The sequence below is a fragment of the Arachis ipaensis genome, chromosome B4 (assembly GCF_059453495.1).
Source record: "Arachis ipaensis isolate K30076 ecotype BB chromosome B4, ASM5945349v1, whole genome shotgun sequence".
NCBI classification, from domain to species: Eukaryota; Viridiplantae; Streptophyta; class Magnoliopsida; order Fabales; family Fabaceae; genus Arachis; species Arachis ipaensis.
In genome coordinates this window covers 78,934,511-78,950,516 of record NC_142439.1, presented here as the reverse complement: position 1 = coordinate 78,950,516, position 16,006 = coordinate 78,934,511, and positions in this window count along the sequence as shown.

The window sequence follows — 16,006 nt, the reverse complement described above, 5'->3', positions numbered from 1 at the left end:
GAAAGTTAATTCTTAAATTCAAGTCCTGAAACTTAAAATTAAACAAGCATACCAATAAATTATTAGGACCATCAGCCATCCAGAGACAACAAATTACCTCAATTTTATAAATGAACCTACTTAGGATACACTTGCTTAGATTACCTAAGCCTAGATAACATTTTGACATACTTAAGATACACTTGCTTCACCAACCAAGTAGAAAAGGAACTTGTTAGTTGTTACTTCTAATCCAAACATGAACAATACATATTGATGACAAAAACTGCAAATGAATCAATGAACATACAAGTATGCAAGGCACTGTATGCCAAGTAAGGAACATACTGCATAAAAGTAAAACACTTTCCCATATTAATAATTAAACATTAGCTAGAAACCTTACAGAATAATAAGGAATTAAGAAAACTTACAGAATCCAGCAAATGTAATAGAAAGCATAACAGTAAAAACAATGATAAGGGCCAATCTCCTACAAGCCATAGCTCATCTTTGTTAATTATCTATAAATATACAAATAAAATGGTATACATATAGTTAATTATTATTATAACAGCAGAAGCTGAATGATCTAATACAGAAGCCATCAATGGAGAAGAAAACTCAGAGCATAGACAGTGAATCAGAAAATGGTGACACAACAAAGTGTGGTAGTGAACTTAAAGTCAAACCAATAAGCCAATCATCAATGTTAGCAAGATCATCACAAATAGAATAAAGAACAAATTAGAATTCAACACTAATAATAACAAGCAATGCTCAAATGTGACATGAGAAAGCTTCTAACACAATCACCAAGTTCAAAACTGAGAGATCAGGGCTGACAATGCACCCGTGAACAGACTTTCTCCTACGCTCTCCATTAATTTCAAAATCCTTTTTTAACTTCTTATCTTTTCAAAAATTGATTTTCAAATCCTTTTCAATTAACTACTTGACTTTTTGTTTGATTTTAAATGTTTTCCATTTCAATCATATCTTTTTCAAAACCACCTAACTACTTTTCTCTCTCTAATTTTCGAAAATCACTAACAACTTTTTCAAAAATCTTTTTAATTAATTAATTTATTTAGTTTTCAAATTTTATTTTATTTCTTCTCTTAATTTTCGAATACTAACCAATAATTAAAATAAAAAGAAAAATATTTTTCTTTTATTATAATTAAAATTCGAATACTCTTCTCCCTCTCATCTCTTTCTATGTAATTTATTTATTCACTAACACTTCTCTTCTATTTATAATTCGAACCATCTCTCCCTCTCTATGTTTGAATTCTTCTTCTTCTCCCTTCTTCATTCTATTCTTTTCTTCTTCTACTCACATAAAGGAATCTCTATACTGTGGCATAGAGGATTCCTCTTCTTTTCTGTTCTCTTTTTTTTCATATGAGCAGGAACAAGGATAAGATTATTTTTGTTGAAGCTGATCCTGAACCTGAAATGACTCTAAAGAGGAAGCTAAGAGAAGCTAAAGCACAAAACTCTGGAGAGGACCTAACAGAAATTTTTGAAAAAGAAGTAGAAATGGCAGCCGAATATAATAACAATGGTGGAGATGCAAGGAAGATGCTTGGTGACTTTATTGCACCCTCTTCTAATTTCTGTGGAATGAGCATCTCAATTCCTGCAATTGGAGCAAACAACTTTGAGCTTAAGCCTCAATTAGTTTCTCTAATGCAGTAGAATTACAAGTTTCATGGACTTCCATTGGAAGATCCTCATCAGTTCTTAGCTGAATTCTTGCAAATCTGTGACACTGTTAAGACCAATGGGGTTAATCCCGAGGTCTACATACCTATACTTTTCCCTTTTGCTGTAAGAGACAGAGCTAGGATATGGTTGGACTCACAACCTAAAGATAGCCTGAACTCTTGGAAAAAGTTGGTCAATGCTTTCTTGGCCAAATTCTTTCCACCTCAAAAGTTGAGCAAGCTTAGAGTGGAAGTCCAAACCTTCAGACAGAAGGAAGGTGAATCTGTAACAACCCCGGTTTTCGAAAACGCAAAATCTTTTCTGAAAGTACGGATTTCTTCGGAAGATCAGTAAGGGAAAAACCTTTGATATATCATCAAGTATCTCAATCCTCATTGTCATTATGTCATCTTTAAGTTAGAACCTTTTCCGAGACAAGCTCGATAACGCGGGCACGAAGAACCTTGTTTTTGAACCGTATCGGTTAGAAGTTTTGATTTGGTTTTTTTGTAAATAGTCTCAGAGATAATAGGATGATATTATCATTATATTAGTATTAGAAGCTTCTTGAATAATATTATAAGGTTACCTGGTCAGTTTTAGTTAAAAACAGAAAATCGGTTTAACCGAGTTTACGGTTTACTGGTGCAGCTTAGCACCAACACTCTCTGATGAATTTAGTAATGCTAAGGCCTCATTATACATGTACTAATATCATAATAAATATGTTACTAGTGTCATTTATGCTAGTAGCTCAGAAAATAATTTTTAGAGATGTTTTTACGAGTGTTCCGATACACCTAGTTTTAGTAGTTGTACACCAGAGATATTTTAATATTATTTTAATCCACCTCCAAGCCAACCAATCACAACTCACCTTACACCCCCAAGACCTCCAAGGCTGTCTCATTTCTTCATTTTGGCCGAAAATAACAAGAGAGAAAAGAGAGAAACTTTCATGAACACTTAATCTTCAAAGCTTGATTTCTTCTGCACTAAAACTCAAATCAAAACTCCGATTTCACCAAAATGATCATCTCTTCTTCCTCTACATAACCATGTGACTTATCAAGGATGGAAATAAGGTGAGATGGCTGTTTCCCTCCCATTTCAATTCGGTTTTCAAGGAAAACCATGCAAAACATGTGTTTTCTTGATGTTCTTCCTTAGGAATCATGATTAACTTGACTTGAGGGCCAAGAAACGTGAATTTCCAGCAAGTCTAAGGTGAGATATCTCTTCCTAACATACTGAGTGAGATTTGGTCAGTTGAGAGTTTTTGGATTTAAAGTTGTTCTTGATGTGATTTAGGAGGAAAAAGTGCTTAAGGACCACCTGAAAGTTTAACCGAATTAGGAGCAGCAAAACCAGGTAGGGTGTCACGAAATTAATCTTGATTAATTGTGTTTGAGATGTGTGAATGTTGTATTATTTGGCTGTGCTAAAAATTGGTTGCATATATGATTGATTTTTGGTGAAAATTTGGTGAAATTCTGATGAAATTTGATGAAATTTAAGCTTTAAAGTTCATGTTCTTGGGGCAGCTAGAAAAACGAAACCCTAAGCTTAAATTGAGGTTCAATTTGTGTTAAAATCATGTAGAAAAGATGGGGTTTTAGTGGCTGCTAATTTATTATGAATTATAGTAAAAATCGGTTGCTGAAAAGACTGAAAAACGGGTAAAAACAGAGAAGGAATCTGAAGAATTTATGAAGAACATGAAGAACACTTTGAGTGTGATGAAGAACAATGAAGAACAGGCCTTAGATCTTAAAAAGGGCAAGGAAGTAATTATTTTGGTGTTTGAGGGGTTATTTAGTAATTTCTGGAAGTTAGGGTGGTAAAAGTAGAAATATTAAAAGTTACGGGTGGTAAAAAGTGAATTTTAAAGGTTAAAAGTAAAAGTAAGTTAATTTTGGAAAATTTAATGATAAAATAATAAAAAATAATAAAATATTAAATAATAATATTTAATTAAAATAATATTTTAATAAAAATAATAAAATAATGCGAAAAAGGCAGTTTTCTGTAAAAGCTTTAGAAAGACAACTTTAAGCGCAGAATCTCATAATTACCATCATAAAACACTTAGGGAGTGGTAAAAACATATTAGTGAGGCAAAGATAAATAAAAGATAAAAAGTTGAAGAAAAGATAAAAATCGAAGAAAAAGTCTGTAAAGTTTTAATGACAGAAAAATAGACAGAGACTAGTGAACGAACTAGGGCAACATAGTTAGTCCTGGAATTGCGAATAGGGTTAGGTATTATATGAAAAGTTAAACTGTTTCAGTATAGACTTAATGAACCTATACTTGGGACAGACTAACTATTCATACCGAAATTTACATAAGCTTTAAATACATATGTTAAACAGAGAAATCAGAGCAGAGTAAAGAAACACAGAGAACAGAGTAACCAGAGCAGAATAAAGGAATACAGAAAAAAAAGTAATCAGAGCAAAGTAAAAAGACAAAGAGAAAAGAGTAATGTGATAAAGAGAAATGGTTTGAATTAAGATGTTGTAAAAGTGAAAGATGTAAAGTTTGTACAGTATGATTGAACAGAGAAAGAAAGAGGTACTGCATAAAAATGTGAAAATGATGATGAATAATGAGAATGATGATGAATGATGATAATGAGAATGATTATGTGATGATTTGTTGCTTGAGGCAACCCAAGAGATGTGTTTATTCATTTGTTGCGTTAAGGCAACTCCAGATATACTTGTATGATCATCTGCTGCAGTGAGGCAGTCAGATAGATAATGGTGTGATCACTGAGAACGCTTTCCTACGGTACAGATCCATATTTTTATTCTGTAAGGCAGAGGGGTTATTTCCTGCTACAGAAGTACCGTGACCACCTGTTCCATTTCTGTAGTGGCAGAGGGGTTATTTCCTGTATACAGAAGGTGTGTCGGTGTACATCCCTGCAGTGGCAGATGTGTTATTTCCTGCGTGCAGTGGACCCTGTGGTGGCAGAGGGGTTATTTCCTATACACAGGGGTATAGCCAATAGGAAAGCCTTATCCAGACAGAGGTTGCTGGATAACGTCGGGAGCGGGTTAGTAACCGACAGATGAGCTCATTACCTGCACTAGGGCTAGACATGCATCATACTTGGTTGCGCATTTCCTTTGTTATGTTTGTGGTATGAATGTATGCTTTCCTTGTTTGTATTCCATTCTCTGCGCTTGTGATATTTTCTTGTATACTTCTGTTTGTGTTCTGCTATCTTTTTTCTCTATCTTCTCTACTTATCTGTGTTTTCTAATTACTACTTCCTTGTATTCTGCTAATAGTCTGCTAAACAACATAGAATTAATGAACGTAACTAATAACCCCGACCCTACTAAGAACTCCCCAGTTCATACCCCTTCTCTCTCCCTTCCCCCTTCAGATGGAAGTAAGAGTACCTTACCATAGTTCGCTGATGACCGTTCGCAAGAAGAGGATTCAGCTTTAGATAGTCTTCTGAGTCTAGGGTGAATATCGTTCTCTGATTATATGTAAATACTGTGAGACCAGCTAACGTCTGCACCCCTTCGTATGCGCACTTTAACCTAAATCCTGTGTACGAGATTCCTATTGTGTGGCTACTTCATGAGGTACCAGAGAGACATCCTGTGGAGAAGTCTGATCGTGCAGAGGAGTAGCAGATGATGTTCTATCTTTTGATGACGTTCCACCTGACTTGAATTTTGAAGACCTAGAACGTACTTTCCCTCGCTTTAGTAGTTTAGAGGGACTAGGTGAGTATAGAGTCTAGGCTAGCCTAGGTGCCAGCTTAGGGACCTCTTGAATAGGTCAGGACCTAGGATGTTGTATGTACGTATATGTATATAGTTATTATTTAGCTATATCTATGGGCATTTTAACTAAAGGTCTATACTCTAATAAAGGCTGGATAACTAAATGTTACTAGCTACTTGTGATGTATTTATGTGTGGTTGCTTATAACTGTTTTATCTGTTATCAGCTGTGAGTTGATTATGAATGATTCCGTCTATTGATCCAAATATTTTCAAAAAAAAAAAAGTACCTCGCTAACTAACTACGCTTTTAACAACGAATCAGGCTCATATAATAAATATTAGATAATAATTAGGATGACAAATTGGTAGCACTCAGTTTCTGGTATGTCCTAGGTGTACTAAAAATTGGGTCGTTACAATTTTGGTATCAGAGCAATTCCTTCCCAGTAGAGCCTGGGGAGTGGACTGACTATGCTTCATTGCATACTCTGCTTGTGTGTCTCACGCCATTAGGGTATCTTTAAGATACATTTGGCATGAATGTCTATGAGTGCTCATTTTGGGAATGTTCGTGCCTTACTTGAAATATTAAGACTGATCACCTTAATGTTGATTGTTTGGTGCGGATAAGACCTTAATGACTGCGAATAGACATAGTTTAATCGAGTTTCAAATGACGAATCGATGCGAGGCACAGCTATCCTCATAGCTATTATGATCTCCATGGTTATGGTTATGTTATATTTGGATGCTGTAAGGAACGAACGCTTATTTTACTTGTGAGGAATCTGGACACACAGCTAGGATGTACCCAAGAAAGTTTTTTCGGAATCTAGTGCGAACCCAGTAACAAGGTCGAGTGTTTGCCATGACTGCTGATGATGCTATGCAATCAGACGCCCTGATCCAAGGTCAGTGTATTGTCAAAGATCGATTTCTAACTGTACTGTATGACTCGGGTGCATCGCATTCCTTTGTTTCTTTAACTGTTGCTCGTGAGTTGGGACTAGATTTCTCTGAGTTGAACTTTGATCTGATTTTCCATACACCTGCATCCCAAAATACTTTGACTAGTTTAGTGTGCCTGCAATCACCATTCACTATTAGGAACAGAACTTTTATACATGATCTAATCTGTTTGCCTCTATCTTGTTTAGAAGTTATTCTAGGGTTAGATTGGTTATCTAAGTATCATGTTTTCCTTGATTACTATGAAAGAACTGCTATTATTCCGTCTCATAGCTTAGATATTAAACCATTTCTGTCTCATACTTTATATCGGAATTCTGTAAGAGTTGCATTAGATGGGAGTGATTGTGAGGGGTATGTTCTGTTAGCGGCTAGCTCGAATGATAGTGAACTAAGCTTAGAACGAATCCAAGTGGTGAAGGAATTTCCTGATATTTTCCCGGACGACATACCTGAGTTTCCTCCTCAGCGAGAAATAGAATTCAGCATTGAACTTGTACCTGGAACCGGACCGATTTTCATAGCATCGTACTGGATGTCACCACTGGAACTTGCAGAGTTGAAGAAGCAGTTGGATGAGCTACTTGGAAAAAAAATTATTCGTCCCAGCGCATCACCTTTGGGAGCTCCGGTGTTGCTAGTAAAGAAGAAGGATGGTGGAATGTGACTTTGTGTAGATTACCGACAGTTAAATAAAGTCACTATCAAGAACAAGTACCCACTTCCATGAATAGATGATTTGATGGATCAGTTAAAAGGTGCAACTGTGTTTTCGAAGATTGATTTGCGATCGGGCTATCACTAGATTCGAGTGAAAGAGTCAGATATACCGAAGACTGCATTTAGAACTCGATATGGTCACTATGAGTATACGGTTATGTCATTTGGACTAACTAATGCTCCTGCGATTTTCATGGATTACATGAATCGTATTTTCCGTCCGTACCTTGATCAGTTCATAGTAGTCTTCATCGATGATATTCTCATCTATTCGAAGACAGAAAGAGTGCATGAAGAGCATCTAAGGACTGTATTGCAGACACTGAGGACTCGGAAGTTATATGATAAACTATCAAAGTGCAAATTTTGGACAGCGAAGGTGGATGGAGTTCCTGAAGGACTATGATTTTAAGTTAAGTTATCACCCAGGAAAAGCGAACGTGGTGGCAGACGCTTTGAGCAGGAAGAATTTGAATATCTCTTGGATGATGATAAAGGAAGAAAAGCTACTCACGGAATTTGAGGACCTTAAGTTGGCTATGACTAAGACGTCAAGTGGAGTCCGTTTGGCCCAATTGCATATAACACCAGATTTTAAGATTAGGATTCAGCAAGCACAAGCACAGGATTCAGAAATGATGACGATGCTGAGACGGATGAAAGTAGAGGAACCAAAAGCTGTAAGACTAGATCGTAGCAGCCTCTGAAGATATAAGAACAAAATTTGTGTGCCTAGCTCTGGAGATTTGTGGCAAAGAATTCTTGCAGAAGCTCATCAAAGTATATTTTCTATGCATCCTGGAGTAACAAAGATGTATCAAGGATTTGAAACAAATGTTCTGGTAGCCGGGCTTGAAGAAAGAGGTAGCTGATTATGTCTCAAAATGTTTAACCGGCCAGAAGGTGAAGGTGGAACACCAGAAACCGTCAGGAACCCTGCAACCCTTGGAAATACCATAATGGAAATAGGAGCATATCACTATGGATTTTGTCACGGGATTGCCAAGGACCTCAACAGGACATGATGCTATTTGGGTGATTGTGGACAGGTTAACAGAATCAACACATTTTCTTCCGATTCGAGTTGACTATACTTTAGAAAGGCTAGCACGGCTATATATTCAAGAAATCGTACAATTGCACGGGATACCTTCGTCAATTATTTCAAATCGAGATCCGAGGTTTACTTCCAGATTCTAGGGAGCTTTCCAGAAAGCTTTAGGAATAGAATTGCATATGAGTACAGCATACCATCCTCAGATAGACGGACAATCAGAGCGAACAATCCAGACATTGGAAGACATGTTAAGATCTTATGTGATGGATAACCAGGGCAGTTGGGATAGGTATTTGCCATTGGTCGAGTTCGTCTACAACAACAGTTACCAACAAAGTATCGGGATGGCACCATATGAAGCTCTCTACGGAAGGAGATGTCAGACACCATTGTGTTGGAATGATGATGGGGAAGCTAGTGTCTTAGGTCCAAACTTAGTGTAAGAAACTACTGAGAAGATAAAGGAGATTCGTCGAAAGATCCAGATAGCACAAGGCCGACAAAAGAGCTATGCCGATAATAGACGTAGACCCTTAAAGTTTAGAGAGGGATATCGTGTCTTTCTAGAAGTAACTTCGATTACTGGAATAGGTAGAGCCCTTAAGACTAAGAAGCTTAACCCACGATACATAGAACCTTTCCAAATACTTAAAAGAGTCGGTTTAGTAGCTTATCAAATAGCCCTTCCTCCTTATTTATCAAACCTTCATGATGTTTTTTTTTATGTCTCGCAACTTAAGAAATATGTTCCCGATGATAGTCACGTTTCACAACCAGAAACAGTACAGTTATAAAATGATTTGACATATCAAGCATCACCAGTTCAGATCGTAGAAAGAAGTGATAAGCAGCTAAGAGGCAAGACTGTTCGCTTAGTCAAAGTAGCATGGGAACCAAGAGGAGAAGAAGAGCACACTTGGGAATTGGAAGATAATATGAGAGTAGATTACTCGCATCTATTCTCAGGTAACTGAAATTTTGAGGGCAAAATTTTCTTTTAGGAGGTTAGAATGTAACAACCCCGGTTTTCGAGAACGCAAAATATTTTCTGAAAGTACGGATTTCTCCGAAAGATCAGTAAGGGGAAAACCATTGATATATCATCAAGTATCTCAATCCTCATTGTCATTATGTCATCTTTAAGTTAGAACCTTTTCCGAGACAAGCTCGATAACGCGGTCACGAAGAACCTGGTTTTTGAACCGTATCGGTTAGAAGTTTTGATTTGGTTTTTTTGTAAATAGTCTCAGAGATAATAGGATGATATTATCATTATATTAGTATTAGAAGCTTCTTGAATAATATTATAAGGTTACCTGGTCAGTTTTAGTTAAAAACAGAATATCGGTTTAACCGAGTTTACGGTTTACTGGTGCAGCTTAGCACCAACACTCTCTGATGAATTTAGTAATGCTGAGGCCTCATTATACATGTACTATTCTCATAATAAATATGTTACTAGTGTCATTTATGCTAGTAGCTCAGAAAATAATTTTTAGAGATGTTTTTACGAGTGTTCCGATACACCTAGTTTTAGTAGTTGTACACCAGAGATATTTTAATATTATTTTAATCCACCTCCAAGCCAACCAATCACAACTCACCTTACACCCCCAAGACCTCCAAGGCTGTCTCATTTCTTCATTTTGGCCGAAAATAACAAGAGAGAAAAGAGAGAAACTTTCATGAACACTTAATCTTCAAAGCTTGATTTCTTCTGCACTAAAACTCAAATCAAAACTCCGATTTCACCAAAATGATCCTCTCTTCTTCCTCTACATAACCATGTGACTTATCAAGGATGGAAATAAGGTGAGATGGCTGTTTCCCTCCCATTTCAATTCGGTTTTCAAGGAAAACCATGCAAAACATGTGTTTTCTTGATGTTCTTCCTTAGGAATCATGCTTAACTTGACTTGAGGGCCAAGAAACGTGAATTTCCAGCAAGTATAAGGTGAGATATCTCTTCCTAACATACTGAGTGAGATTTGGTCAGTTGAGAGTTTTTGGATTTAAAGTTGTTCTTGATGTGATTTAGGAGGAAAAAGTGCTTAAGGACCACCTGAAAGTTTAACCGAATTAGGAGCAGCAAAACCAGGTAGGGTGTCACGAAATTAATCTTGATTAATTGTGTTTGAGATGTGTGAATGTTGTATTATTTGGCTGTGCTAAAAATTGGTTGCATATATGATTGATTTTTGGTGAAAATTTGGTGAAATTCTGATGAAATTTGATGAAATTTAAGCTTTAAAGTTCATGTTCTTGGGGCAGCTGGAAAAACGAAACCCTAAGCTTAAATTGAGGTTCAATTTGTGTTAAAATCATGTAGAAAAGATGGGGTTTTAATGGCTGCTAATTTATTATGAATTATAGTAAAAATCGGTTGCTGAAAAGACTGAAAAACGGGTAAAAACAGAGAAGGAATCTGAAGAATTTATGAAGAACATGAAGAACACTTTGAGTGTGATGAAGAACAATGAAGAACAGGCCTTAGATCTTAAAAAGGGCAAGGAAGTAATTATTTTGGTGTTTGAGGGGTTATTTAGTAATTTCTGGAAGTTAGGGTGGTAAAAGTAGAAATATTAAAAGTTACGGGTGGTAAAAAGTGAATTTTAAAGGTTAAAAGTAAAAGTAAGTTAATTTTAGAAAATTTAATGATAAAATAATAAAAAATAATAAAATATTAAATAATAATATTTAATTAAAAATAATATTTTAATAAAAATAATAAAATAATGCGAAAAAGGCAGTTTTTTGTAAAAGCTTTAGAAAGACAACTTTAAGCGCAGAATCTCATAATTACCTTCATAAAACACTTAGGGAGTGGTAAAAACATATTAGTGAGGCAAAGATAAATAAAAGATAAAAAGTTGAAGAAAAGATAAAAAATCGAAGAAAAAGTCTGTAAAGTTTTAATGACAGAAAAACAGACAGAGACTAGTGAACGAACTAGGGCAACATAGTTAGTCCTGGAATTGCGAATAGGGTTAGGTATTATATGAAAAGTTAAACTGTTTCAGTATAGACTTAATGAACCTATACTTGGGACAGACTAACTATTCATACCGAAATTTACATAAGCTTTAAATACATATGTTAAACAGAGAAATCAGAGCAGAGTAAAGAAACACAGAGAACAGAGTAACCAGAGCAGAATAAAGGAATACAGAAAAAAAAGTAATCAGAGCAAAGTAAAAAGACAAAGAGAAAAGAGTAATGTGATAAAGAGAAATGGTTTGAATTAAGATGTTGTAAAAGTGAAAGATGTAAAGTTTGTACAGTATGATTGAACAGAGAAAGAAAGAGGTACTGCATAAAAATGTGAAAATGATGATGAATAATGAGAATGATGATGAATGATGATAATGAGAATGATTATGTGATGATTTGTTGCTTGAGGCAACCCAAGAGATGTGTTTATTCATTTGTTGCGTTAAGGCAACTCCAGATATACTTGTATGATCATCTGCTGCAGTGAGGCAGTCAGATAGATAATGGTGTGATCACTGAGAACGCTTTCCTACGGTACAGATCCATATTTTTATTCTGTAAGGCAGAGGGGTTATTTCCTGCTACAGAAGTACCGTGACCACCTGTTCCATTTCTGTAGTGGCAGAGGGGTTATTTCCTGTATACAGAAGGTGTGTCGGTGTACATCCCTGCAGTGGCAGATGTGTTATTTCCTGCGTGCAGTGGACCCTGTGGTGGCAGAGGGGTTATTTCCTGTACACAGGGGTATAGCCAATAGGAAAGCCTTATCCAGACAGAGGTTGCTGGATAACGTCGGGAGCGGGTTAGTAACCGACAGATGAGCTCATTACCTGCACTAGGGCTAGACATGCATCATACTTGGTTGCGCATTTCCTTTGTTATGTTTGTGGTATGAATGTATGCTTTCCTTGTTTGTATTCCATTCTCTGCGCTTGTGATATTTTCTTGTATTCTTCTGTTTGTGTTCTGCTATCTTTTTTCTCTATCTTCTCTACTTATCTGTGTTTTCTAATTACTGCTTCCTTGTATTCTGCTAATAGTCTGCTAAACAACATAGAATTAATGAACGTAACTAATAACCCCGACCCTACTAAGAACTCCCCAGTTCTTACCCCTTCTCTCTCCCTTCCCCCTTCAGATGGAAGTAAGAGTACCTTACCATAGTTCGCTGATGACCGTTCGCAAGAAGAGGATTCAGCTTTAGATAGTCTTCTGAGTCTAGGGTGAATATCGTTCTCTGATTATATGTAAATACTGTGAGACCAGCTAACGTCTGCACCCCTTCGTATGCGCACTTTAACCTAAATCCTGTGTACGAGATTCCTATTGTGTGGCTACTTCATGAGGTACCAGAGAGACATCCTGTGGAAAAGTCTGATCGTGCAGAGGAGTAGCAGATGATGTTCTATCTTTTGATGACGTTCCACCTGACTTGAATTTTGAAGACCTAGAACGTACTTTCCCTCGCTTTAGTAGTTTAGAGGGACTAGGTGAGTATAGAGTCTAGGCTAGCCTAGGTGCCAGCTTAGGGACCTCTTGAACAGGTCAGGACCTAGGATGTTGTATGTACGTATATGTATATAGTTATTATTTAGCTATATCTATGGGCGTTCTAACTAAAGGTCTATACTCTAATAAAGGCTGGATAACTGAATGTTGCTAGCTACTTGTGATGTATTTATGTGTGGTTGCTTATAACTGTTTTATCTGTTATCAGCTGTGAGTTGATTATGAATGATTCCGTCTATTGATCCAAATATTTTCAAAAAAAAAAGTACCTCGCTAACTAACTACGCTTTTAACAACGAATCAGGCTCATATAATAAATAATAGATAATAATTAGGATGACAAATTGGTAGCACTCAGTTTCTGGTATGTCCTAGGTGTACTGAAAATTGGGTCGTTACAGAATCCCTCTATGAAGCTTGGGAAAGATACAAGCAATTGATCAGATGGTGTCCTTCTGACATGTTTTCAGAATGGAGCATCATATGTATATTCTATGACGGTCTGTCTGAATTATCCAAGATGTCATTGGATCACTCTGCTGGTGGATCTCTTCATCTGAAGAAGACGCCTGCAGAAGCCCAGGAACTCATTGAAATGGTTGCAAATAACCAGTTCATGTACACTTCCGAAAGAAACCCTGTGAATAATGGGACAAATTAGTAGAAAGGAGTTCTTGAGATTGATACTCTGAATGCCATATTAGCTCAGAATAAAATATTGACTCAGCAAGTCAATATGATTTCTCAGAGTCTGACTGAAATGCAAGCTGCATCAGGCAGTACTAAAGAAGCCTCCCCGAAAGGACAAGCTTATGACCCTAAGAATCCTGCAATGGAAGAGGTGAATTACATGGGAGAATCCTATGGAAACACTTACAATCCTTCATGGAGGAATAATCCTAATCTCTCATGGAAGGATCAACAGAAGACTAATCAAGGCCTCAATAATAATGGTGGGAGGAATAGCTTTGGCAGTAGCAAACCTTTTCCATCATCTTCTGAGCAACAGACAGAGAATTCTAAGCAGAGCCACTCTGACTTAGCAACCATAGTCTCTGATCTATCTAAGACCACTCTCAGTTTCATGACTGAAACAAGGTCCTCCATAAGAAATTTGGAGGCACAAGTGGGTCAACTGAGTAAAAAAGTTGCTGAAATCCCTCCTAGTACTCTCCCAAGCAATACAGAAGAGAATTCAAAGAGAGAGTGCAAGGCCATCAATAAACCCAACATGGCCGAACCTAGGGAGGAAGAAAGGGCAGTGATTTCCAGTGAGGAAGACCTCCATGGACGTCCATTTACCCCTAAGGAGTTCCCTATTGAGGAACCAAAGGAATCTGAGGCTCATACAGAGACCATAGAGATTCCACTAAACTTACTGTTGCCACTTGATGAGCGGATAATTTATACCCTTTTTGACATTATTTTTACATAGTTTTTAGTATGTTTTTATTACTTTTTATTATATTTTTATTAGTTTTTATTCAAAAATCACATTTCTGGACTTTACTATGAGTTTGTGTGTTTTTCTATAATTTCAGGTATTTTCTGGCTGAAATTGAGGAACCTGAGCAAAAATCTAATTCAGAGGCTGAAAAAGGACTGCAGATGTTGTTGGATTCTGACCTCCCTGCACTCGAAGTAGATTTTCTGGAGCTATAGAAGACCGATTGGTGCGCTCTCAATTGCGTTGGAAAGTAGACGTCCTGGGCTTTCTAGCAATATATAATAGTTCATACTTTTTCCGAGATTTGATGGCCCAAACTGGCGTTCAAAGTCAGACTAAAACATCTTGGCGTAAAATGCCCAAACTGGCACTAGAATTGGAGTTAAACGCCCAAACTGGCACCAAAGTTGGTGTTTAACTCCAGGAACAGCCTAAGCACGAAAAAGCTTCAATGCTCAGCCCAAGCACACACCAAGTAGGCCCCAAAAGTAGATTTCTGCACTATCTGCACTTAGTTACTCATTTTTTGTAACCCTAGGCTACTAGTTTAGTATAAAAACTACTTTTAGAGATTTATTTTATCATCTTTTGGTAGAGCTTTATGCCATATTTCACGTTTGGAAAGGCTGACCATTCGGCCATGCCTAGACCTTTTTCACTTATGTATTTTCAACGGTGGAGTTTCTACACCCCATAGATTAAGGTGTGGAGCTCTGCTGTTCTTCAGGAATTAATGCAAGTACTATTGTTTTCCTTAAATTCTCGCCTACTTCTTCTCCAAGATATACTCTTTTTCTTAATTCAGTTAAGTCAGAATGAAGGGGTGACCCGTGACAATCACTCAATCTTCGTTACTCGCTTAGCCAAGATCGCGTGCCTGACAACCACAAAGCGATCTACATGATGTTCAACGTAGTCATTGGACGACAGCTGGAGTATAATCTCTTGGATATCTAATACACGGACCAAGTCCGTGAGATTAGTATCTTTGTAGTATAGGCTAGAACCATTGGCAACATTCCTGAGATCCGGAAAGTCTAAACCTTGTCTGTGGTATTCCGAGTAGGATCTGGGAACGGATGACTGTGACGAGCTACAAACTTGCGAATGTTGGGCGTAGTGACAGTGTGCAAAAGCACAACGGTCCTATTCTGACGCTAGCGGGAACCGACAGATGATTAGCCGTGCGGTGACAGTGCATATGGATTTGTTTTCATCCGAGAGGATCATACAGCTTGCCATGGAAGGAGGTAACGCATGGTTGGAAGAAGGCAGTAGGAAAGCAGAAGTTCAGAAGCAACAAAGCATCTCCAGACGCTTATCTGAAATTCCCACCAATGAATTACATAAGTATCTTTATCTTATTTTATGTTTTATTTATCTTTTAATTATTAAAATTTCATAACCAACTGAATCCGCCTGACTGAGATTTACAAGGATGACCATAGCTTGGTTCAAGCCAACAATCTCCATGGGATCGACCCTTACTCACGTAAGGTTTATTACTTGGACGACCCAGTGCACTTGCTGGTTAGTTACGCGGGTTTGTGTAAGAAGTCTTGAGATCACGTTCTCTCACACCAAGTTTTTGGTGCTGTAGCTAGGGAACGAACAATCACGATTTTGCGTACCAAGTTTTTGGCGCCGTTGCCGGGGATTGTTCGAGTTTGGACAACTGACGGTTCATCTTGTTTCTAGATTATGTAATTTTATTTTATGTTTAAGCATTTTATTTTTAATTTTATTTTTGAAAAATAATTCAATAAAATAAATATACAAAAATTTTATTTTATTCTTCAGAATTCTTAAGAATGAATTCTAGAGTTTCATCATGATCTGTTGAAGCCTGGCTAGCTGTCAAGCCAT